The 27789-nt window shown below is 40.3% G+C and overlaps 1 pseudogene; it reads right to left on the bottom strand.

Annotated features, from left to right (window-relative positions):
* Positions 1-315: 315 nt before the first annotated feature.
* Positions 316-24067, bottom strand: LOC101125399 (large ribosomal subunit protein eL31-like; annotated as a pseudogene).
* Between the last annotated feature and the right edge of the window lie 3722 nt (positions 24068-27789).

Genomic DNA, 27789 nt, shown 5'->3' with positions numbered 1-27789 from the left:
GGAAGGAAGGAAGGAAGGGCGGGCAAGACCCTGTCTAAAGAAAGAAAGAAGGAAGGAAGAGAGAGAGAGGGAGGGAGGGAGGGAGGAAGGGAGGAAGGGAAGGGGGGAGGGAGGGAAAGGAAGAAAGGAAGGAAGGAAGGAAGGGTGTTAAGTGTTCTTTAAACATTTGACTGAATTAACCAGTGAAACAACATGGTCCTGGGATTTTCTTTGTGGAAATTTTTTATTTTTAATGAGTAATTCAGTCTCTTTTCTTGTTATGGGTTTATTTAATTTTTTAAAATTTTCTCTTGAGTCAGTTTCAGTAGCTCGTGTCGTTTTAGGAATTCTTACATTTCATCTAGATTATCTAATTATTGGCATGCAATTTTCATAATATTCCCTTAGAATCATTTTTATTTCTGTGAGTCTGATGATAACATTCTTTGTTTTATTCCTGATTTTAGCAATTTAAGTCTTCTCTCTCTCATTTTATTTTTATTTTTGAAAGCAATTTTATAACTTTATTTGATGTATCTGACTATCAGCAGTTAGTTCTCATCCACATTGCCTGTAGATTTTTGAAAGCGGTAACGGGTACATTGGTAACCAAAGTATAGAGCTTATTTGGTGAATCTTCATCCTCATTATGTTTTCTGGACAACCGCACACGGATAAGGTCTTGGACATTCCTTATTCCTTTGGCCCAGACAGCTTTGTTGAGTCTAGTATCAATGCACACATCTGGAGTTCCCATCTCCTTCATGGCAAATTTCCAGATCTCTTTGCGTGCCCAAGGAGAACGCTTCTTGACGCCCACTCCGTAGATGCACCTGTGAAGGTTGATGGTGTATTCTCGGTCACCACCTTGTTGATGACAGAACAGCCCTTTTTCTTCTCGCCACCCTTCTTTGCGGGCCATTCTGCTGGGCCCAAGTTGGAAAGCTTTATTTATTTATTTATTTATTTATTTATTTATTTATTTATTTATTATTTATTTATTTATTTGAGACAGGGTCTTGCTCTATTGCCCAGGCTGAAGTGAAGTATGTGCATAGCTCACTGCAGCCTTGAGCTCCTGGGCTCAAGCGATCCTTCTGCCTCAGCCTACTGAGTAACTAGGACTACAGGTACATGCCACCATGCCAGCTCAGCTAATTTTTTGAATTTTGTTTTGTGTAGACACATCTCACTTTTGTTGCCCAGCCTGGTCTCAAACTTCTGGCTTTGACCAGGAATGGTAGCTCACACCTGTAATCCTAGCACTTTGGAAGGCTGAGGCAGGTGGATTGCTTGAGTCCAGGAGTCCAAGACCAGCCTGAGCAACAGGGCGAAATCCCTGTCTACAAAAAATACAAAAATTAGCCAGGCGTGGTGGTTCACACCTATAGTCCCAGCTACTAGGGAGGCTGAGTTGGGAGGATCGCTTAAGCCCAGCAGTTCGAGGTTGCAGTGAATGGCGTGTCACTGCACTCCAGCCTGGGCAACAGAGTGAGACACTGTCTCAAAGAAAAGCCAAAAAATCCCCCCAAAAAGTCCTGGCTTCAAATGATCCTCCTGCCTCAGCCTCCCAAACTGTTGGTATTACAGGCATGAGCCAGCAGGCCCAGCTGAGTCTTCTCTCTTTTTATCTTGGTCAATCTAGCTAAAATTTTGTCAATTTTGTTCATCTTTTCAAAGAATAAACTTTTGGTTTCATTGATTTTATCTATTATTTTTTCATTCCTTATTTCATTTATTTCCAGTCTAATCCCATGCTGGAGTGCAGTACCCCGATCATAGCTCACTGCAGCCTCAAGCTCCTGGGCTCAAGTGATCCTCCCATCTCAGCCTTCCAAGTAACTGGGACTACAGGAAATTGTCACCATGCCTGGCTAATTTTTTTTTTTTTTTTGGTTTGTTTCTTGGGTAGAGATGGGTCTTATGTTGACCAGGTTGGCCTCAAATTCCTGGCCTCAAGTGATCTTCCCATCTCAGCCTTCCAAGTAGCTAGGACTACAGGCAAGTGTCACCATGCCTGGCTAATTTTTTTTTTTTTTTTTTGTAGAGATGGGTCTTACTATGTTGACCAGGTGGATCTCAAATTCCTGGCCTCGAGTGATCTTCCCGCCTTAGCCTCCCAAAATGTTGTAATAATAGACATAAGCCACAGCTCCCAGATGCTTTTTTTCTTTGGTTTAGGCTATTGATTTGAGGTCTTTTTTCTTTTTTAAATTTATTCATTTATAGCTATAAAATTCTCTCTAAGCACTGGTTTAGCTGCATTGCATAAAATTTTAATAGGTTTTGTTTTTATTTTTATTTATTTCAAAGTGTTGTCTAACATCCCTGTAATTTCTTCTTTGATTCATTGTATATTTAGGAATATGTTTTTTATTTTCCACATATTTGTGAATTTCTCATTTTCTTCTGTGATTAATTTCTAATTTTATTCCATTATGGTTACAAAACATACTTTGCATTATTACAATACTTTAAAATTTATGAGTTATTTTTTGGCCTAAAATATATTTTATACTGAAAAATTTTTTCATGTACACTTTATTTTTATTTATTTATTTTTTTAGACAGAGTCTCACTCTGTTGCTCAGGCTGGAGTACAGTGGTGCAATCTCAGCTCACTGCAACATCTGCCTCTCAGGTTCAAGTGATTCTCGTGCCTCAGCCACCCCAGTAGCTGGGATTACAGGCGTTGAGGTGGAGTCTTACTCTGTTGCCCAGGCTGGAGTGCAGTGGCACAATCTCAGCTCACTGCAACCTCTGCTTCTCAGGTTCAAGCAATTCTCTTGCCTTAACCTTCCAAGTAGCTGGGATTACAGGCATGTGCCACCACACCTGGCTAATTCTTATAGTTTTAGTAGAGAAGGGGCTTAGCCATGTTGGCCAGGCTGGTCTCGAACTCCTGGCCTCAAAAGATCCAGCAACCTCAGCTTCCCAAAGTGCTGGGATTATAGGCGTGAGCCACTGCCCCTGGCCCTCATGTGAACTTTAGAAGGATATATATTCTGCTATTGTTAGGTGGAGTGTTTTATAGATATCTGTTAAGTCTAGTTGGTTAATAGTATTGTTCAAATCCTCCCTTTCCTTGTTGATCTTTTGTCTAGATGTTCTATCCATTATTGAAAGTGGAGGTATTGAAGTCCTCAGTGATTATCATTGAATTGCTTATTCCTTTTTTTTTTTTTTTGAGGTGGAGTCTCACTCTGTTGCCCAGGCTGGAGTGCAGTGGCTGGAGTAGCAAGGACTCTCAGGTTCAAGCAATTCTCCTGCCTTAACCTCCCAAGTAGCTGGGATTACAGGCACACGCCACCATGCCTGGCTAATTTTTATATTTTTAGTAGAGATGGGGTTTCACCATGTTGGCCAAGCTGGTCTCGAACTCCTGACCTCAAGTGATCCACCCACTTTGGCCTCCCAAAAGTGCTGGGATTACAGGCATGAGCCACCATACCCAGCCTGAATTGCCTATTTCTTCTTTCAAGTCTGTCAATTATTGCTTCATGTTTTGGGAAGCTTCATTGTTAGATGCATTTATGTTTATAATTGCTACATCTTTTTCTTTTCTTTTCTCTTTTATTTTCCATCTTCTTGATTGATAAAATGGACCTTTTGCCTGGGTGCAGTGGCTCACACCTGTTATCCTAGGACTTTGGCAGGCCAAGGTGGGAGGATCACTTGAGCCCAGGAGTTTGAGACCAGCCTGGACAACATAGTGAGACCCTATCTTGACAAAAAAAATTAAAAATTAGCTGGACATGATAGTGTGTGCCCATAGTCCTAACTACTTGGGGGGCTGAGGTGGGAGGATTGCTTGAGCCCGGGAGTTTGAGGCTATAGTGATCCATGATCACATCACTACATTCCAGCCTGGGTGACAGAGTGAGACCCTGTCTCAAAAAAAGAGAAAAAGAGCTGGCATGGTGGCTCACGCCTGTAATCCCAGCACTTTGGGAGGCTGAGGCAGGTGGATCACGAGGTCAGGAGATTGAGACGATCCTGGCCAACATGGTGAAACCCTGTCTCTAGTAAAATACAAAAAATTAGCTGGGCGTGGTGGCACGTGCCTGTAGTCCCAGCTACAGGGGAATAGCTGGAACCCGGGAGGTGGAGGTTGCCGTGAGCTGAGATTGTGCCACTGCACTTCAGCCTGGGGACAGAGCAAGATTCTGTATAAAAAAAAAGAAGAAGAAGAAAAGACAAAAGAAGAGACCATTTAATAATTTTTAAATGTCCTTCTTTGTTTCTAGTAACAATTTTTGACTTTCAGTGCTTTTTTGTCTTGTATTAGCACAAGCCAATTGAGATTACTTGGTTATTGTTTGCATCATGTATCTTTTTTCTTCCTTTTACTTTCAGCCTATAAATGTCTTTTTTTTCCTTTTTTTTTTGTTGTTAAAAAAAGTGAGGTTATTATTTAATTAGCAAGACAGGGTCTTACTATGTTGTCTAGGCTGATCTCAACGTTCTGGCCTCAAGCAATCCTCCTACCTCAGCCTCCCAAAGTGCTGGGATTTCAGGCATGAGTGACCACATCAGGTATCAGCCTATAAGTGTCCTTGAATCTATAATGTGTCTTTTGCAGATAGCTTATAGTTAAATCATATTTTTTTGCTCACTATGCAAATTTCTGCCTTTTACATTTAATGTAATTCCTATAAGATAGAACTTATGTCTGCCATTTTGCTATTTGTTTCTATATGTCTTGTATTTCCCCTCCCATTCCAGCATTACTACTATCTTTTGTATTAAATAGTGTTCCATTTTAATTCCTTTGTCATTTCCTTTAATAATCTTTTGAGTTATTTTCTTTTCTTTTTTTTTTTTTTTTGAGATGGATTTCGCTCTTGTTGCCCAGGCTGGAGTGCAACGGCGTGACCTCTGCTCACCGCAACCTCCTCCTCCTGGGTTCAAGCAATTCTCCTGCCTCAGCCTCCCGAGTAGCTGGGATTACAGGCATGCACCACTATGCCTGGCTAATTTCGTATTTTTTAGTAGAGACAGAGTTTCTCCATGTTGGTCAGGCTGGTCTCGAACCCCTGACCTTGTGATCCTCCCGCCTTGGCCTCCCAAAGTGCTGGGATTACAGGCGTGAGCCACAGCACCCGGTCTTGAGTTATTTTCTTAATGGTTGCCCTGGGGATTACAATTAATATCTTTATTTATAATAATCTAATCTGAATTAATATCAACTTAATTTTAACAGTAAATAAAAGCTTTGCAGGCAGGGCGCGGTGGCTCATACCTGTAATCCCAGCACTTTGGGAGGCCGAGGCGGGGGGATCACGAGGTCAGGAGATCGAGACCATCCTGGCTAACACGGTGAAACCCCGTCTCTACTAAAAATACAAAAAAAAAAATTAGCCGGGCGTGGTGGCGGGCGCCTGTAGTCTCAGCTACTAGGGAGGCTGAGGCAGGAGAATGGCATGAACCCAGGAGGTGGAGCTTGCAGTGAGCCGAGATTGCGCCACTGCACTCCAGCCTGGGCGACAGAGCGAGACTCTGTCTCAAAATAAATAAATAAATAAAAGCTTTGCTTCTGTATAGCTGTTATTTTCACCTTCCTCCTTTATGCAGTTATTGTCATACAAATTACATGTTTCTACTTTGTATGCCCATCAACATAGTTTTTTTTTTTTTTTTTTTTTTTGAGACAGAGTCTCACTCTGACACCCAGGCTGGAGTGCAGTGGGGCAATCTTGGCTCACTACAACCTCTGTTTCTGGGGTTCAAACGATTCTTGTGCCTCAGCCTCCTGCGTAGCTGAGATTACAGGTGTGAGCCACTACACCTGGGTAATTTTTGTATTTTTAGCAGAGACAGGGTTTCACTATGTTGGCCAGGTTGGTCTTGAACTCCTGACCTCAATTGATCCACCCGCCTCTGCCTCCCAAAGGGCTGATATTACAGGTGTGAGCCACCATGCCCAGCCCCATCCATATAGATTTATAATTTTTAAATATAATTGTATTTTAAATATGACAAGAGAAAAGGAAATTTACAAGCAAAAATTGTATTTAAATATAAATTATATTTAAATACAAATAAAATTATATTTAAATATAAATAAAATTATAAATATAAAGACAGTATTGTCTTTATATTTACCTTATATAGTTATCTTTACTAAAGCTGTTTATTTCCTCGTATGGATTAGAGTTATTATCTAGTATGCTTTCATTTAAGCCTGAAGGACTCCCTTTAGTATTTCTTAGAGGACAGGTTTGTTAGTGACAAATTCTTTCAGTTTTTGTCCATCTGAGAATGTCTTAATTTCTTAATTTCTTCTTCATTTTTGTTTTAGAGATGGGGTCTTGCTATGTTGTTCTAGCTGGTCTCAAAGCTCCTGGTCTCAAGCGATCGTCCTGCCTCAGCCTCCTGACTAGTTGGGATTGCAGGCATGATCCACTGCACCTTCTTAGTTTTTGAGGGATACCTTTGCTGGATGTAGCGTCTTGGTCGACAGTCTTTTTCTTTTTCTTATTTATTTATTTATTTTTGAGAAGGAATCTTGCTCTGTCACCGAGGCTGGAGTGCAGTGGCACAATCTTGCCTCACTGTAACCTCCGCCTCCATGGTTCAAGCCATTCTCCTACCTCAGCCACCTGAGTAGCTGGGATTACAGGGATGCACCACCACACCAGGCTAATTTTTTTATTTTTAATAGAGACAGGGTTTCATCATGTTGGCCAGGCTGGTCTCGAACTCCTGACCTCAAGTGATCTGCCTGTCTCGGCCTCACAAAGTGTTGGGATTACAGGCGTGAGCCACAGCACCTGACTGACAGTCTTTTTCTTTTAGCTCTTTGATGTCATTCCACTGCCTCTGGCTTCCAAGGTTTCTGTTGATAAATCATATTGAGGATCCCTTGTACACATGAGTAACTTTTCTCTTGCTACTTTCAACATTCTTTCTTAATCTTTGTCTTTTGATGGTGTGGTTATGATGTGTGTAGTTGTGGATCTGTTTGAACTTTTCCTACTTGGAGTTGGTTGGACTTCTTGGATTTGTAAATTAATGCTTTTCATCAAATTGGGAAGTTTTCAGCCATTTCTTCAAATATTCTTTCTGTCCCTTTCTCTTCTTTCCTCACCTTGGTTTATTTGATGACATATGACAAGTCTCTGAGGCTCTGTTCATTTTTTGTCGTTCCTTTTGATTGTTTTTTCTCAGATTGGATAGTCTCAGTTGACCTGACTCCAGTTCACTCTTTCTCATTATGTCTGCTCAAATCTGTTGTTGAGACCTTGTAGTGAATTTTTCATCTGTTATTGTACTCTTCCACACCAATATTTCTTTCTCTCTCTCTCTTTCTCTCCTTCCTTCCTTCCTCTTCTTTCCTTCCTTCCCTCCCTCCCTCCCCCCCTTCCTCCCCCCCTTCCTTCCTTCCTTCCTTCCTTCCTTTGAGACAGGATCTCACTGTATTACCCAAACTATAGTGTAGTGGCACAATCTTGGCTCACTGCAGCCCTGACCTCCTGGGCTCATGCAATCCTCCTGCCTCAGCCCTCCAAGTAGCTGGGACTACAGGCACACACCACGACGCTCAGCTAATTTTTTGTATTTTTCGTAGAGACAGGGTTTCGCCATGTTGCCCAGGCTAGTCTTGAACTTCTGGACTCAAGCAATCTGCCTGCCTTGGCCTCCTAAAGTGCTGGGATTACAGGCATAAGCCACCACACCCGGCCTATTTGGTTCTTTTTTTTTTTTTTTTGAGATGGAGTTTCGCTCTTGTTGCCCAGGCTGGAGTGCAATGTCGCCATCTCAGCTCACCTCCACCTCCACATCCACCTCCACCTCCCAGGTTCAAGCAATTCTCCTGCCTCAGCCTCTCGACTAGCTGGGATTACAGGCATGCACCACCATGCAGAGCTAATTTTGTATTTTCAGTAGAGACAGGGTTTCTCCATGTTGGTCAGGCTGGTCTCGAACTCCTAATCTCAGGTGATCCGCCCACCTCGGCCTCCCAAAGTGCTGGGATTACAGGCGTGAGCCACCGCGTCCGGCCTGGTTCTTTTAAACTAATTTCTTTTCTTCTTTTTTCTTTTTGTTTCTTTTAATCGAGATGGGGTCTCAGTATGTTGACCAGGCTGGTCTCAAATTCCTGGCCTCAAGCAATCCTCCCCCTTTGGCCTCCTAAAGTGTTGGGATTATAGATGTGAGCCACTACAGCCAGCCATAATTTCTGTCTCTTTATTGATATTCTCTATTTGGTGACACATTTCTCATACTTTCTGCTATGGTTTGAATATTTATCCCCTTCAGAATTCACGTGGAATTTTTTTTTTTTGGAAACGGAGTCTTGCTCTGTCGCCCAGGCTGAAATGCAGTGGTGTGAACTCTGCTCACTGCAACCTCCACCTCCCGGGTTCAAGGGATTCTCCTGCCTCAGCCTCCTCAGTAGCTGGGATTACAGGCATTCACTACCCCACCTGGCTAATTTTTGTATTTTAGTAGAGGTGGGATTTCACAGTGTTGGCCAGGCTGGTCTGGAACTCCTGATCTCAAGTGATCCACCTGCCTTAGCCTCCCAAAATGCTAGGATTAGAGGTGTGAGCCACTGCACCCGGCCTCATGTAGAAATTTAACCCTTAATGTGGCAGTGTTGAGAGGTGGGGCCTTAAAGAGGTGAGTGGGTCATGAGAGTTCTGACCTCATGGATGGATTAATCCATTCATGGATAAATGGGTTAAAGGATTAATAGGTTATCATGGAAGTGGACATGGTGTTAACAAGAGGAAGACAGACCTGAGTTAACATGCTCAGCCCCCTCACCATGTGATGCGCTGTATCACCTCAGGATTCTGTAGTCCCTGCCAACAAGAAGGCTCTCACCAGAAGCAGCTCCCTGACCTTGGACTTTTCAGCCTCCATAACTGTAAGAAACAAATTCCTTCAATGACTGTTTGAATTAAATAAAAAGGAATAAAAAGAAATAAATTTCTTTTTAAAAATAAATAAAAATAAAATAAAAATAAATAACCGGCTGGGCGTGGTGGCTCACGCCTGTAATCCCAGCACTTTGGGAGGCCGAGGTGGGCGGATTGCCTGAGCTCAGCAGTTTGAGACCAGCCTGGGCAACACGGTGAAACCCTGTCTCTACTAAAATACAAAAAATTAGCCGGGCGTGTTGGCATGCGCCTGTAATCCCAGCTACTGGGGAGGCTGAGGCAGGAGAATCCCTGGAACCTGGGAGGCGGAGGTTGCAGTGAGCCAAGGTCACGCCACTGCACTCCAGCCTGGGCAACAGAGTGAGACTCCATCTCCTAAATAAATAAATAAATAAATAACCCAGTTTCAGGTATTCCGTTATAAGAAACAGAAAACAAAAACACTTCTTTTTCATTCTTTAGACAGGGTTTATTTAGTTGTTTGAACAGGCACAGTGCTCATGCCTGTAATCCCAGCACTTTGGGAGACCGAGGTGAGAGGATCACTTCAGCTCAGGGGTTCGAGTCCAGCCTGGGCAACATAGGGAGATGCTGGCTCTACAAAAAATTTAAAAAATTATCAGGCATGGTAGTGCACACCTGTGGTCCTGTCTACTTGGGAGGCTGAGGTAGGAGGATTGCAGGGGCCCCGGAGGCTGAGGCTGCTGGGAGCTATGATTGTGCCACCACACTTCAGCCTGAGCAACAGAGCACGACCCTGTTTCAAAAATAAATAAATAAAAATAAAGTCTTTCTCTAGTATGTGCAACATCTGGGTTTTCTCAGGGACAATCGCTATTGACTGCTTTTTTTCTGTGTGATTCAGATTTTCTCTGCATGTGTCATAATTTTCTGTTGAAAACTGGACAATTAAAATCATATATTGGCCGGGCGTCGTTGCTCACACCTGTAATCCCAGCACTTAAGGAGGTCGAGGAGGGTAGATTACTTGAGGCCAGGAGTTGGAGACCATCCTGGCCAACATGGTGAAACCCCATCTCTACTAAAAATACCAAAATTAGCCGGGCATGGGGGTGCACACCTGTAATCCCAGCTACTTGGGAGGCTGAGGCAGTAAAATTGCTTGAACCTGGGAGGTGGAGGTTGCAATGAGCTGAGATGGTGCCACTGCACTACAGCCTGGGAAACAGAGTAAGACTCTGCCTCAAAATAAATAAATAAAAGCATCCTAGCAGGTGTCTAAAGGTGAGGTATAAAGTGTGACCCAGGAGGAGGTGGGCTACACTCCAAAAGACTACTTGAGTTTTCTAATTTATACAAATTGAAATTTGGGGAACATGTATGGGAATAGATACTAAGGGTTGGGATAATAGTGTAAGCAACACAAAATTGGATCTGGCTCAGTTTATTGATATGGGCTCACTGCGTTGAATGTTGCAGCTTGAGGAGTTAGAAAGTGCTCTAACAGTTTGAGTGGTTGGCTAAAACATATTCCAAAGATGTCCCATAGTAGCGTGAATTGAAATTGCTGGACCTGTCTTGGTTTAACGCAGAGGAAGGGATTCAAAGGCTTAGGGAATTGGAATGTTAGAGTGCATTTGTCATTTAAGACTTACTTACCCACACTGGGAGGGTCCAGACGACTTACTGTTCTATGAGAAATAAATTTGTGAGAGGGCCCCAGCATCCTCAAAGAGCTCTGTGATCCCTCTCCTCTGTAGGTCAAGTTGTAGCCCGACTGGTTCGTTTTGCCCACTGCCCTGAAAAAAACCAATGCACTAGGCTGGGTGTGGTGGCTGACACCTGTAATCCTAGCAGTTGAGAGGCCAAGGTGTGTAGATCGCTTGAGCCCAGGAGTTCGAGACCAGCCTGGGCGACATCGCAAAACCTCATGTCTACAAAAAATACAAAAAATTGGCTGGGTATGGTGGCACTCACCTGTAGTCCCAGTTACCCAGGAGGCCAAGGTGGAAGGATCACCTGAGCCCAGGAGGTCTAGGCTGCAGTTTGCCATGATCGCACCACTGTACACCAGCCTGGGCAACAGAGTGAGACCCTGTCTAAAAAAAGAAAACAAAAACAAAAACAAGCAAAAAATACCAATGCACTGAGAACTGCAGCAAATAAAGAGTTTAATTATTGCAGGTCCAGCCAAGAGGATGGATGGAAGAAATTTCTCAAATTCACCTCTCCAAGAATTCAGAGGCTAGGGTTTTTAAGGGTACTTTGACAGTCAGAGGCCTGGGGAACTGAAACAATTGATTGGCTGGAGATGAAATCACAGGGGTATCTAATAAAGACCACCAGAAGCAGTTTGCTTTTAGCTGGCAAGGCCAGCAATACACTTTCACTGTGCTATCTCAGAGCTATGTCAACTTTCCAGTCCACTGGAGAGTTCACAAGGACCTTGATTGCTTTTTTCTTCCACGAGATATTATGCTGGTCCATTACATTGATACTATTTTATTATTTTAGAGACAGGATCTTACTCTGTTATCCAGGCTGGAGTGCAGGGGTGTGATCGTAGCTCACTATAAACTCAAACTCCTAGGATCAATATATTCCCCATTTGGGTATGTTACTCCAGCCCATTTACCAAATGACCTGAAAAGTTTCCAGTTTTGAGTGGGGCCCAGAACAGAAGTCTCTGTAACAGGTCCAGGGTGCTGTGCAAGCAGCTCTGCTGCTTGAGCCATGTGATCCAGCAGATCCAGTGGTGCTTGAAGTGTCAGGGGCAGATATGGATACTCTCAAAGGTCTTCAATCCTCTGCAAAGAAGTACTTTTTTTTTTTTTGAGACAGAGCCTTGCTCTTATCGCCCAGGTTGGAGTGCAATGGCACGATCTTGGCCCACTGCAACCTCCGCCTCCTGGGTTCAAGCGATTCTCCCTGCCTCAGCCTCCCAAGTAACTGGGATTACAGGCGCCTGCCACCATACCCGGCTAATTTTTGTATTTTTAGTAGAGACAGGGTTTTGCCACGTTGGCCAGGGTGGTCTTGAACTCCTGACCTCAGGTGATCCGCCCGCCTTGGCCTCCCAAAGTGCTGGGATTATAGGCATGAGCCCCGGCACCTAGCCAGAAGTAGTCTCCTTTTGAGAAGTAGCTCTTGGCCTGCTACTGGGCCTTAATAGAGACTCAGTACTTAACCTTGGGTCACCTAGTTACCATGAAACCTGAGCTGCTCATCATGAACTCAGTGTTATCTGCCCCACCAAGTCACAACATTGGGCATGCAAAGCAGCATTGCATCATCAAATGGAAGTGGTGTGTACATGATTGGGCTTGAATAGTCCCTGAAGGCACAGGTAAGTTACATGAAGAAGTGATCCAAATACCTGTAGCCCCCATTCCTGTTACTCTGCCTTCACTCTCCCAGCCGGCACCTATGGCCTCATGGAATGTTGCCTATGATCAGTTGACAGAGGAAAAGAAGACCCAGGCCGGATTTACAGATGGTTGTGTACATTACACAGGCACGACCCAAAAGTGGACAGCTGCACACAAAAGTCCCTTTCTGGGACACCCCAAATGACAGTGGTGAAGGGAAATCCTCCCAGTGGGGCAGAACTTCAAGCATTACACCAGGTCTTTCACTTTGCTTGGAAGGAGAAATGGTCAAACATGCAATTATATATTGATTCATGGGCTGTAGCCAATAGTTTGGCTGGATAGTCATGGACTTGGAATGAACACGATTAGAAAATTGGTGACAAAGAAATCGAAAAAGAGGTATATGCATAGACTTCTTTGGGCAAAAAAATGAAAAGATATTTGTGTCCCTTATGAATGGCCACCAAAGCATGACCTCAGAAGAGGAGGATTTTAATAGTTAAGTGGAACAATCAACAGAGTAAACAGAGTCTATAGAATGGGAAAAATATTTGCAAACTATGCATTTGACAAAGGGCTAATATCCAGAATCTACAAGGAACTCAAACAACTCTACAAGAAAAAAAAAATAACCCCATTAAAAAGTGACCAAAGGAATAAACATTTTCCAAAAGTCATACAAGCAGCCAACAAACACAAAAAATGCTCAACATCACTAACCATCAGAGAAATGCAAATCAAACCCACAATGAGATACCATCTCACACCAGTCAGAATGGCTATTACAAAGTCTAAAAACACTGTAATCTCAGCTATTAGGTGGCTGAGGCACAAGAATTTCTTGAACCCGGGAGGTGGAGGTTGCAGAGAGCTGAGATCACTCCACTGCGCTCCAGCATGACAGAGACCTTGTCTCATTAAAAAAAAAAAAAAAAAGTCTAAAAACAACAGATGTTGGCAAAGATGCAGCGGAAAAGGGAATGCTTACATACTATTGGTGGGAATTTCAGTACAACCTTTATGGAAAACAGTATGGAGATTACTCAAAGAACTAAAAATAGAACTACCAATGGAGCAGAACAGAGGCCTCAGAACACCACACATCTACAATCATCTGATCTTTGACAAACCTGAGAAAAACAAGAAATGGGGAAAGGATTCCCTATTTAATGAATGGTGCTGGGAAGATTGGCTAGCCAAATGTAGAAAGCTGAAACTGGATCCCTTCCTTACACCTTATACAAGGATTGATTCAAGATGGATTGAAGACTTGAATGTTGGACCTGAGACATAAAAACCCTAGAAGAAAACCTAGGCAATACCATTCAGGACATAGACATGGGCAAGGACTTCATGACTGAAACACCAAAAGCAATGGCAACAAAAGCCAAAATAGACAAATGGGATCTAATTAAACTAAGGAGCTTCTGCACGGCGAAGGAAACTACCATCAGAGTGAATAGGCAACCTACAGAATGGGAGAAAATTTTTGCAATCTACCTATCTGACAAAGGGCTAATATCCAGAATCTACAAAGAACTCAAGCAAATTTACAAGAAAAAAACAAACAACCCCATCAAAAAGTGGGCAAAGGATATGAACAGACACTTCTCAAAAGAAGACATTTATGCAGCCAACAGACACATGAAAAAATGCTCATCATCACTGGTCATCAGAGAAATGCAAATCGAAACCACAGTGAGATACCATCACACGCCAGTTAGAATGGAGATCATTAAAAAGTCAGGAAACAACAGATGCTGGAGAGGATGTGGAGAAATAGGAATGCTTTTACACTGTTGGTGGGAATGTAAACTAGTTCAACCATTGTGGAAGACAGCGTGGCGATTCCTCAAGGATCTAGAACTAGAAATACCATTTGACTCAGCAGTCCCATTCCTGGGTATATACCCAGAGGATTATAAATCATGCTACTATAAAGACACATGCACATGTATGTTTGTTGCAGCACTATTCACAGTAGCAAGGACTTGGAACCAAATGTCCAGCAATGATAGACTGGATTAAGAAATGTGACACATATACACCATGGAATACTATGCAGCCATATAAAAGGATGAGTTCATGTCCTTTGCAGGGACATGGAAGAAGCTGGAAACCATCATTCTCAGCAAGCTATCACAAAGGCAGAGGACCAAACACTGCATGTTCTCACTCACAGGTGGGAATTGAACAATGAGAACACTTGGACACAGGGTGGGGAACATCACGCACTGGGGCCTGTCGGGGGGTGGGGGGCTGGGGGAGGGATAGCATTAGGAGAAATACCTAATGTAAATGACGAGTTGATTGGTGCAGCAAACCAACATGGCACATGTATACCTATGTACCAAACATGAACATTGTGCACATGTACCCTAGAACTTAAAGTATAATAAAAAAAAAAAAGAAAAACAAGTTAAGTGGATATGGTGACCCATTTTATGGATGCCAGTCAGCCCTCTTTCCCAGCCACCCCTGTCATTGTCCAGTGGGCTAATAAACAAGATGGCCATGGTGGCAGGAATGGAACTTATGCATGGGCTCTTTAACATAGACTTCCACTCACCAGGGACAACCAGGCTACCACTGCCGCTGAGTGCCCAATCTGCCAGCAGCAGAGACCAACACTAAGTCCCCGCTATGGCCAATTTCCTAGGGTGATAAGCCAGCTCCCTAGAGGCAGATTGATTACATTGGACAGCTTCTATCATGGAAGGAGTAGCGTTTGTTTTTACTGGAACAGACACTATAGATACAGATTTGCCTTCCCTGAATGCAATGCTTCTGCCAAAACTACCATCAGTAGACTTATAGAATGCCTTATCCACCATCCTGGTATTTCACACAGCATTGCTTTTGATCAAGGAACTCACCTCACAGCAAAATAAGCACACCAATGAATCTGTGCTCATGGAATTCACTAGTTTTAACATATTCCCCACCATCCTGCAACAGCTGGTTTGATAGAATGGTGGAATGACCTTTTGGAAACTCAGTTACAGCTCCAGCTAGGTGGTAATATATAAGTAAGAGCTGGGGCAAGGTTCTCCAGAAGGAGATATGAGTTGAATCAGTGTCCAATGTATGATGTTATTTTCTCCATAGACAAGATTCACAGGTCCAGGAGTCAAGGGGTAGAAATGGGAGTGACACCACTCACTGTTACCCCTAGTAACCCCCTAGTATCCCCCTGGCAAAAAAAAAAAAAATTTTTTTTTTTTTTTTGACAGAGTCTTGCTCTGTCGCCCAGGCTGGAGTGCAGTGGCATGATCTCGGCTCACTGAAACCTCTGCCTCCTGGGTTCAAGTAATTCTCCTGTCTCAGTCTCCTGAGGAGCTGGGATTACAGGTGGACAACACCACGTCTGACTAATTTTTGTATTTTCAGTAGAGACGGGGTTTCACCATGTTGGCCAGGCTAATCTTGAACTCCTGACCTCAGGTGATCTACCCATCTCAGCCTCTCAAAGTGCTGGGATTATAGGCGTAAGCCACCAAACCCGGCCACCCTAGAAAATTTTGCTTCCAATTCCTGTAACCTTATGGTTTGCTGGCCTAGAGGTCTTATTTCCAAAGGAAAGAATGCTTTTGCTAGGAGACACAACAATGATTCTACTGAAATAGAAGTTAAGACTGCTAGCTGTTCACAGGACACCTGCCACATGGACTCCTCATGCCTCTGAATCAACAGCCAAAGAAGGGAATCATTGTGCTGGTTGGGGTGATTGATCCCAACTACCAAGGCGAAATTGGACTGTTACTGAACGTTGAAGTTAAGGAATAGTATATCTAGAATACAGGAGATCTCTTAAAGTGTCTCTTAGTATTACCATGCCTTGTAATTAAGGTCAATGGCAAACTACAACAACCCAATCCAGGAAGGATTACTAATGGTCCAGACCATTCAGGTATGAAGGTTTGGGTCACTCTATCAGGTAAAGAAACATGACCAGCTGAAGTGCTTTCTGAAGTCAAAAGGAATGAGTAGTTGAAGAAGGTAGTTATCAATAACAGCTACAACCACGTAACCAGTTACAGAAATGAGGACTGTAATAATGTTATGTGTATTCCTCTTTATTTTGTTATAAATATGCTTGTGTATGTATACACACACACACACACCTCTCTCTCTCTATATATATATGTATATGTATTATATTAGTCAGGGTTCTCCAGAGGGATAGAACCAATAAGCCATATGTATATATAAAAGAAGTTTATTGGCTGGGCACGGTGGCTCACAACTGTAATCCTAGCACTTTGGGAGGCCAAAGCAGGCAGGTCACTTGAGGTCAGGAGTTTGAAACCAGCCTGGACAACATGGTGAAACCCCGTCTCTACTAAAAAAATACAAAAAAGTAGACAGGCGTGGCGGCGGGCGCCTGTAATCCCAGCTACTTGGGAGGCTGAGGCAGGAGAGTTGCTTGAACCTGCGAGGTGGAGGTTGCAGTGAGCCGAGATCTGGGAGGCGGAGGTTACAGTGAGCCGAGATCGTGCCTCTGCATTCCAGCCTGGGCAACAGAGCTAGACTCTGCCTCAAAAAAAAAAAACAAAAAAAAAAGTTTATTAGGGAGAATTGGCTCACATGATCACAAGGCAAAGTCTCACAATGGGCCATCTGCCAGCTGGGGAAAGAGAAGCCGGTAGTGTGGCTCAGTCCAAGTCTGAAAGCCTCAAAACTAGGGAAGCCAACAGTGCAGCCCTCAGTCTGAGGCCAAAGGCCCGAGAGCCCCCGGGAGGCCGCTGGTGCAAGTCCCAGAGTCCAAAGGCCAAATAACCTGGAGTCTGACATCCAAGGGCAGGAGGAGAGGAAGCAAGTGTCCAACATAGGAAGAGAGAGACAGCCAGAAGACTCAGCAAGAGGCTGGGCATGGTGGTTCATGCCTATAATCCCAGCACTTTGGGAGGCTGAGGTGGGTGGATCATTTGAGGTCAGGAGGCCGAGACCAGCCAAGCCAAGATGGTGAAACCCTGTCTCTACTAAAAACATACAAAAATTAGCCGGGTGTGGTGGCATGCACCTGTAGTCTCAGCTACTGCGGAGACTGAGGCAGGAGAATCGGTTGAACCCAGGAGGCGGAGGTTGCAGTGAGCAGAGACTGCACCACTGCACTCCAGCCTGGGCAGTAGGGCAAGACTCTTTCTCAAAAAAAAAAAAAAAAAGACTCAGCAAGCAACCTTATTCCCCCTTCTTCTGCCTGCTTTGTTCTAGCTGCACTGGCAGCTGGTTGGATGGTGTCCACCCATACTGAGGGTGGGTCTTTCTCTCCCAGTCCACTGACTCAAATGTCAGTCTCCTTTGACAACGCCAACACATACACATCCAGGAACAACACTTTACCAGGCATCTAGACATCCCTCAATCCAGTCAAGTTGACACCTAATATTAAACATTACATGTATCAAGCAAATATCTTTGTCTTCCTCTTATTCCCTTATGTAACATAAGACACGGTGGCTCACACCTGTAATCCCAGCACTCTGGAGGCCAAGGTGGGAGGATTGCTTGAGGTAAGGAGTATATATTATATATAATATATATTATATAATATATATAATATATAATATATATTATATTATATAATATATATAATATATAATATATATTATATTATATATTATATATAATATATATAATATATATTATATTATATATTATATAATATATATTTTTATATAATATATATAATATAATTATATAATATATATAATTATATAATATATATAATTATATAATATATAATATAATTATATAATATATAATATAATTATATTATATATAATATAATTATATTATATATAATATAATTATATAATATATATAATATAATTATATTATATATAATATAATTATATAATATATATAATATAATTATATAATATATATAATATAATTATATAATATATATTATATAATTATATAATTATATTATATAATTATATAATATATATAATTATATAATATAATTATATAATTATATAATATAATTATATAATTATATAATATATATTATATAATTATATAATATATATTATATAATTATATAATATAATATAAATATATAAAATATAATATAATTATATAATATATTATATAATATATATAATATAATATAATTATATAATATATTATATAATATATATAATATAATATAATATAATAATATATAATATATAATATATACTATATATTATATATTATATATAATATATACTATATATTATATAATATATACTATATATAATATAATATATAATATATATTATATATATTATATAATATGTATTATATATAATATATATAATATATATATTTTTATATATATAAATTATATATATAATTTAATATATAATATAATTTAATATAATTTAATTTAATATAATTTAATATAATTTAATATATAATATATATTATATATTATATATTATATATATTATTTATATATAAATTATATATATAATTAAATATATATAAAATATATATATATTTATATATATTTTATATATAATATATATTATATTTTATATATATTATATATTATATATAATATAACATATAATATATATAATATATTATATTTAATATAATATATTTAATATAATATATTAAATATATAATATTATATTATATATAATATAATATTATATTATATTATATTATATTATATAATATTATATATTATATATAATATAATATTATATTATATATTATATATAATATAATATTATATATAATATATAATATAATATTATATTATATATAATATAATATTATATTATATATAATATATAATATTATATTATATATAATATATAATATAATATTATATTATATATAATATTATAATATAATATTATATATAATATATATTATATTATATATTATATAATATATTATATATATTATATTATATTTTATATAATATTATATATTATATAATATTATATTATATATTATATAATATATTATATATAATATGATATTATATAATATAATATTATATTATATATAATATTATATATAATATATAATATAATATAATATTATATTATATTATATAATATAATATTATATTATATATAATATTATATATAATATATAATATAATATAATATTATATTATAGAGAGAGAGAGAGAGAAAGAGAGAGAGACAGACAGAGAGAGAGAAAGACAGAGAAACTGTGTTTGTGCTTTTACGGTAATATTTAAGAAATCTTTGCCAAACCCAAGGTTACTAAAATTTTCTATAGTTTCTTCCAGCAGTTTTACAGATCTTACATTTATGTGTATAATTCATGTTGACGTTTTGAGACAATTTTTGTACATATTGAGAGATGAACAGCAAGGTGGCTTTATTTTGCATATTGCTCCAGAACTATTTGTTGAAGTTTATCTTTTCCCCTATTTGAATTACCATGGCACCTTTGCTGAAATTCAATTGATCATACATACGTAAGTTTTTTTTTTTTTGAGGCAGAGACTTATTCTGTCACCCAGGATGAAGTGTAGTGGCACCACCATAGCTCACTGCAGCTTTGCACTCTGGGCTTAATGATCCTCCTGCCTCAGCATCCCCAATAGATGATCCTCCTGCCTCAGCCTCCAGAAGAGCTGGGACTACAGGTACATACCACCACACCCAGCTTATTTAAAAAGAAATTTTTCCTGGCCGGGCGCAGTGGCTCATGCCTGTAAATCCAGCACTTTTAGAGGCTGAGGCAGGTGGATCACCTGAAATCAGGAGTTTGAAACCAGCCTGGCCAACATGGAGAAACCCTGTCTGTACTAAAAATAAAAACAATCACCCGGGCGTGGTGGCAGGCCCCTGTAATCCCAGATACTCAGGAGGCTGAGGCAGGAGAATCACTTGAATCTGGGAGGTGGAGGTTGCAGTGAGCTGAGATGGCTCCACTGCACTCCAGCCTGAGTGACAGAGTGAAAACTCTGTCTCAAAATAAATAAATAAATAAATAAAATAAAAATTATTTTTGTAGTAATGGGCTCTATGTTGCCCAGGCTGGTCTCAAACTCCTGGCCTCAAGCGATCCTCCTGTCTCAGCCTCCCAAAGTGCTGGGATTATCAGCATGAGCCACCATACCTTATGTAAATCTCTTTTTGGCTCTGTTTTTTTCCATTGGTCTATTTACCTATGTTTACTTCAATACCACACTGCCTCGACTTATGTAACTTTATATGTCTTCAAATCGGGTAGTCAGTCCTCCAACTTTGTTCTTTTTCTTTTTTCTTTTTTTCAAGATGGAGTTTCACTCTTGTTGCCCAAGCTAGAGTGTAGTGGCACAATCTCAGGTCACTGCAACCATTGCCTCCCAGGTTCAAGTGATTCTCCTGCCTCAGCCTCCCGAGTAGCTGGGATTACAGGCACCTGTCACCATGCCTGGCTAATTTTTGTATTTTTAGTAGAGACGGGGTTTCACCCTATTGGCCAGGCTGGTCTCGAACTCCTGACCTCAGGTGATCCACTCGCTTTGGCCTCCCAAAGTGCTGGGATTACAGGCATAAGCCACTGCGCCCGGCCTATTTTGTTCTTTTTCAAAGCTGAAGTTCTGGTTATCCTGGGTTCTTTGCATTTCCATGTACATTTTATAATCAGCTTGTCATTTACTTTTCTTTTCTTTTTTTCTTAGAGATAAGGTCTTGCTATGTTGCCCAGGCTGGACTTGAACCCCAGGGCTTAAGCTATCCTCCTGCCTCAGCCTCAGCCTCCCAAAGTGCTGGAATAACAGGTGTGAGCCACTGTGCCCAGCCTTGTCATATTCTTTTTCTTTTTTTTTTTCAGCCTTGTCATATTCTAAAAAAAGAAAATAGCCTGTCTGGATTTTGACTCATTGACTGGGATTGTGTTAAATCTACACACCAATTTGGGAAGAAATCCATTCTAGGCAATGTAGTGAGACCCCATCTCTAGAAAAAAATAGAAAAAATTGCCAGGCATGGTGACACATGCCTGTAGGTCCAGCTACTTGGGGGGGTTGAGATGGGAAGATTGCTTGATCCTGGGAGGTCAAGGCTGCAGTAAGCCATGTTTGTGCCACAGCACTCCAGCCTGGGCAACAGAGTCTCAAAAGAAAAACAAAACAAAAAACAAAAACAATTTGGGGAGACACGACTGTTAACATTATTGAGTCTTCTGATCCATTAACGTGGTATGTCTCTCCATGTATTTAAGGCCTTTAATCTCTCTCTTTAGTTTTCTGTGTACAGGTTTTGCATATCTCTTGTCAAATTCACCCCTATGTACTTCATACTTTTGATGTTATTGTAAATATTGTTTTATAAAACTTCAATTTCTGATTGTTTTTGCTAGTATATAAAAATATAATTGATTTTGTTGTTGTGTTTGGAGACAGGATCTCATTCTGCCACGCAGGCTGGAGTGCAGTGGTGCAATCATGGCCTGGACCTCCTGGGCTCTTCCTGCCTCAGCCTCTTGGGTAGCTGAGACCACAGATATGCACCACCATGCCTAGCTTATAATTGATTTTTATATGTTGATCTTGTATCTTGCAACCTTGCTAAACTCACTTATTAATTCTAGTAGGTTTTTTTTTTTTTGTGGACTCCATAGGATTTTCTACATAAATGATCATGTTATCTGTGAAAAAACACTTTAATTTCTTCCTAAAATGTATACTTTTTCTGGGTTTTTTCGTTTGTTTGTTTTTGAGACAGGGTCTCGTTCTGTCACCCAGGCTAGGGTGCAGTGGCATAATCACAGCTCAGTGCAGCCTTGACCTCCTGGGTTCAAGCAATCCTCCTACCTCAGCTGCCAAGTAGCTGGGACTACAGGCACACACCACCATACCTGACTAATTAAAACAAATTTTTTTTTTTTTTGGTAGAGATTGGGTCTTGCTATGGTGTGTAGGCTGGTCTCAAACTCCTGTGCTCAAGTGATCCTCCCACCTCAGCCTCTCAAAATGTTGGGATTATAGGCATGAGCTACCATGCCTGGCCTTGTACTTTTTATTTCATTTTCTTTCCTTATTGCACCAACTAATCTCAAGTATACTGCTAAATATAAGTGATAAGAGCAGACATTTCTGTAGCATTTTATTTATTTGTTTATTTGAGACAGAGTCTTGCTCTATTGTCCAGGCTAGAGTACAGTGGCATTATCTTGACTCACTGCAACCTCTGCCTCCGAGGCTCAAGCCATCCTTCCACCTCAGCCTCCTGAGTAGATGAGACTACAGGCTCATGCCACCACACCCAGTTAATTTTTGTGTTTTTTGCAGAGACGGCATTTCACCATGTTGCCCAGGCTGGTCTTGAACTCTTGGGCTCAAGTGATCCACCCGCCTTGGCTTCCCAAAGTGCTGGGATTACAGGCATGAGCCACCGAGCCTGGTCCGCATTTTATTTCTTGAAGCAAACAGAAAGAGAGGGCAAATGTGCACAGGCAGTTGATCTGAGGCAAATATGGCCAAAACGTTAATATCTTTTAATCTTGGGGCAGATGCCTAGGTATCTATTACGTTAGTTTCAGTGCTTTTTAAATGTTTCAAATCATTCATATTTCCTTTTATTTTTAATTCATGTCAAACTTAAAGAAAAGATGCAAGGATAGTACCAAGTAACTCTTTTCCCCTGAACCATTTGCTGGTAAGGTGATGACATGATGCCTTATCATCCCTATTTTTATGCATGATTCTTACCAAGTAGGTCATCCTCTTAGAAAGCCACAATGGAGCCACCAGAATCAGAAAATTAATATTTGATACATTACTACCATATAATCCTTGGACCTCATTTAAGTTTTTCCAGTTGTCTCCAAAATATCCTTCAGAGCAAAAAGACCCAGCCCAGAATCACACGTTGAATTGAAAGATCCTTGATCTTTCCTTGACTTTTATGACCTTGACACTTTTAAAGATTACAGGCCAGTTCGTTTGTAGAATGTTCCACAATTGGGTGTGTCCAGTATTTCTTCATGTTTAGTTTCAGGTTATGCATTTTTGTCAAGAATTACAACAAAAATGGTGTTCTAGTTGCATACCCTAAGGCTACACATAACTTTGATTTGTCTCATTTCCGGTAATGTTAACATTGATTTCTGGATTATGGCAATGCTTGTCATGTCTCCACTATAAAATTATTCTTTTTCCCTTTGTAATTAATGAGTATTTTATGAGAAAGTACTTCAGACTATGGAAATATCATATTCTTCATCAAATCACCCACTAGGTTTAGGATTTGTTGATGTTGTGTGGCTTATTTACTAATTTATTTATTTATTTTTGAGACAGAGTTTCACTCTTGTTGCCCAGGCTGGAGTGCAGTGGTGCAATCTTGGCTCACCACAACCTCCACCTCCCAGGTTCAAGCGATTCTCCTGCCTCAGCCTCCCAAGTAGCTGGGATTACAGGCATGTGCCACCACGCCCAGCTAATTTTTTGTATTTTTAGTAGAGACAGAGTTTCCCCATGTTGGTCAGGCTGATCTCCAACTCCCGACCTCAGGTGATCTGCCCGATTTGGCTTCCCAAAGTGCTGGGATTACAGGCATGGGCCACCACGCCCAGCTGGGTTAGTTATTACTATGATGGTTACTAAATAATATGCAGGTATTCTAATTGCATCATTCCTTCTATATTTACTGTCATTTTAGACAGAAAAGTTTTTTCTTCTCATTTATTGTTTATTTCTTTTGGAGTGACTCATGGATTACTATTTTATTCAATGGATTTTAATATTTTACTGTCATGATTTAGTTTGATGTTCAAATTGTTCCAGATTTGGCCAATGGGAGGCCCTTCAAGCTGGCTCCTAAAGCCTTTGATATGTCTCCATCATTCTTTGAGCACTTCCATACCTTCTGGCACAACCAGATATTTCAGGTTCATCTTGTACTTTCCCTCCCCAGCCCTAGAATCAGTCCTTTCTCCAAGGAGCAATGGTTCTTTTAAAAGGAGAATGGTATTTGGAAACCAATACCAGGTGTGATCAATGCTACCGGTGTACTGTGATTCCTTCAGTGAACAGAATTTGTGGAAATGTATATGTGTGTGTGTATATATATATATATATATATATATATATATAAATAAAATCAGTGTTATTGTGGTGTCATGATTCTCAGTGAACAGAACTGGGGGTAATATATAATTTATATATAAATATATATATAATATATAATATATATAATATATATATAATATATAATATATAATATATAAACATATAATATATATAATATATAATATATAATATATAATTATATATAATATATATAATATATAATTATATATAAATATATAATATATAATTCATATATAAATATATAATATATAATTCATATATATTTCACTTTGGTTATTTCCAATTCTAACCTAATGTTACAGGGTTAATTCTAATTTTTTCCTGTTCTACAGTTGAGACCCTTGTCTGGCAGCAAGAAATCTGGGTTCCTTTATCTTCAGTATATTTATTGACATAATCAATCCCCCCTAACAGGTAAACAATCTCTATTGCTATAAATGCCTGCCCCTCCCCGCTGTCATGGACGCCTTTCCTTACTCTACTTGAGCTCTACCCACAGAGCCTCTCCCACTGAAGCTGCCCCCACATAGAATCAGAACCTTCTTCATCCTCCTCAGGCTCTAACACCCTGAAATGGGCCACTGTTGCTCCTCATCTCATTGGACTCCTGTATTCCCCACCTAATAATTTTTAGACTGAATTTCTCAGGGAGAAAGGAAGGAAGAAACAGAGGAGGACTGGCAGACAGGCTCATAATTATTATTTTTATTTTTTATTTTGAGACGGAGTCTCATTCTGTCGCCCAGGCTGGAGTCTGGTGACGTTATCTCGGTTCACTGCAACCTCTGCCTCCTGGGTTCAAGCGATTCTCCTGCCTCAGCCTCTCGAGTAGCTGGGATTACAGGCGCCCACCACCATGCCTGGCTAATTTTTGTATTTTTAGTAGAGATGGGTTTTCACCATGTTGGCTAGGCCAGTCTTCAACTCCTGACCTCAGCTGATCTGCCTGCCTTGGCCTCCCGAAGTGTTGGGATTACAGGCGTGAGCCAACATGCTTGGCCTCAAAATTATTTTTTAATTAAGAAAAAAAGTCTCCAATCATTTTGACTGCTGATTGTCATTCATAGGAATATTGCTGGCTATTCCTTTACTTGTGGCAGAAAGGAAATCAGGTTTCATTATTAGACCAGGTGAGGCTAATCTACGTCCATGATAGTATTTCTAATAGCTTACATAGTTACACCAAAAGGAACCATATTTGAGGTTATTAGCTATACACATTTAGGAGACAACAGAATAGCTGTGTCTACAAGAGCAACCAAAGACCAAGTATTATTTCATTTTTGACTAACCTCTGAAGAAGTACATACCTCTAGCTAGATAATATGCTCTAGGTACTTATAGAAAGCCATGCCCGGGCCGGATGTGGTGGCTCATGCCTGTAATCCCAGCACTTTGGGAGGTTGAGGCAGGTGGATCATTCGAGGTCAGAAGTTCAAGACCAGCCTGGCTGACATGGTGAAACCCTGTCTCTACTAAAAATACAAAAAAATTTAGCTGGGCATGATGGTGCATGCCTGTAATCCCAGCTACTCAGGAGGCTGAGGCAGGAAAATTGCTTGAACCTGGGAGGTGGAGGGTGCGGTGAGCTGAGATAGTGCCATTGTGCTCCAGCCTGGGTGACAGAGAGAGACTCCGTCTCAAAAAAAAAAAAAAGAAAGAAAGGCTTTGTTTACCACCACAAGATGTCTGGATTTTATTCAAAGTCTATTTAGCCACTGGAAGTCACTAAAAGATATTAAGGAGGGTGATTGATGAAACTCACATGTTAGAAAGATAACTCTAGCAGCAATATAGAGTTTGGATTGAAGAAGGAAGATAGTGGAAACCAGAAGACATTTTGAATAACTTCCTGATTTTTAGGAGGCAGCACAGTGCAGTGGAAAGAGCATTAAATGGCTTTGGAGTCAGATGGATCCAAGATGGATTCAACCACCTGTTAGGGGTTGAATTGTGTCCCCCTCAAGTACATATGTTGAAGTCCTAACCTCTTGTACTTTGGAATGTGACCTTATTTGGAAATAGGATCATTACAGATGTCATTAGTTAAGATGAGGTCATACTCAGTAGGGGTGGCCCCTAATTCAATATGACTGGTGTCTTTATAAAAAGCGGAGGTCTGAAAGAAAAAAAAAAAACAGAGGTCTGGTGCGGTGGCTCATGCCTGTAATCCTAGCACTTTGGGAGGCCGAGGGGGGCGGATCACTTGAGGTCAGGTATTTGAGACCAGCCTAGCCAACATGGTGAAACCTCATCTCTACTAAAAATTACAAAAATTAGCTTGGCGTGGTGGTGGTGCGTGCCTGTAGTCCCAGCTACTCGGGAGGCTGAGGCATGAGAATTGCTTGAACCTAGGAGGCAGAAGTTGCAGTGAGCCGAGATCACGCCACTGCACTCCAGCCTAGGCGACAGAGCAAAACTCTCAAAAAAAAAAAAAAAAAAAGTGGAAACTTGGACACAGATACGCACACAGGGACAATGCCATGTGAAGATGAAAGCATAGACTTACAAGCCAAAAAATGCTAAAGATTGCCAGCAAACCACTAGAAAGCTATGGGAGAAACGTGGAACATATTTTTCCTCACAGCCCTCAGAAGAAACCAACCCTACCAACACCTTTATCTTGAACTTCTAGCCTCCAGAACTGTGAGATAGTAACTTTCTATTGTTTTATTTATTTATTTAGTTAGTTATTTAGTTAGTTAGTTAGTTACAGAGGCAAGATCTGACTCTGCTACCCAGGCTGGGGTATAGTGGTACAGTCATCGCTTACTGCAGCATAAAACTACTGGGCTCAGGAGCTCTTTCTGTCTCAGTCTCTCGAGTAGCTGGGATTACAGGTGCACACAAGCATACCAGCTAATTTTAGTAACTTTCTATTTTTTTTTAAATTTTTTTTTGAGACGGAGTTTTGCTTTTCTTGTCCAGGATGGAGTGCAATGGCGCGATCTTGGCTCACCGCAACCTCCATCCCCCGGGTTCAAGCAATTCTGCTTCAGCCTCCTGAGCAGCTGGGATTACAGGCATGTGCCACCACACCCGGCTAATTTTGTATTTTTAGTAGAGACGAGATTTCACCATGTTGGTCAGGCTGGTCTCGAACTCCTGACCTCAGGTGATCTGCCTGTCTCGGCCACCCAAAGTGCTGGGATTACAGGGGTGACCAACTGCGCCTGGCAACTTTCTGTTGTCAAAGGCACTCCGTTTGTGGTATTTTGTTATAGCAGTCCTTGCAAACTAGTATATCATCTATGTGACCTTGGCCAAATTATTTCATCTTGCTAATCCCTAGTGTCCTAATCTGTAAAGCAGGGGTCATTATATCTACCTCATAGGGTGGCTTTGAGGATTAAATAAAATGGCATTTGTAAAGCACCTGGCATAAGCGGCACTACATAAATATTATCTTGCATTTGTGAGACACTAATGTTATCCAAGAAAAGAAATACATCTCTGGAGATTTTTGAAAAGATTGACTGCAATTGTCAGGGTCGTGTGCAATACCACCTAAAGTCACAGGCTGGAT

The sequence above is a fragment of the Gorilla gorilla genome, chromosome 10 (genome assembly GCF_029281585.2).
Source record: "Gorilla gorilla gorilla isolate KB3781 chromosome 10, NHGRI_mGorGor1-v2.1_pri, whole genome shotgun sequence".
Classification (NCBI taxonomy): domain Eukaryota; kingdom Metazoa; phylum Chordata; class Mammalia; order Primates; family Hominidae; genus Gorilla; species Gorilla gorilla.
Note: the sequence above shows the minus strand (reverse complement) of the source record. Positions and strands in the feature narration are given on the sequence as shown.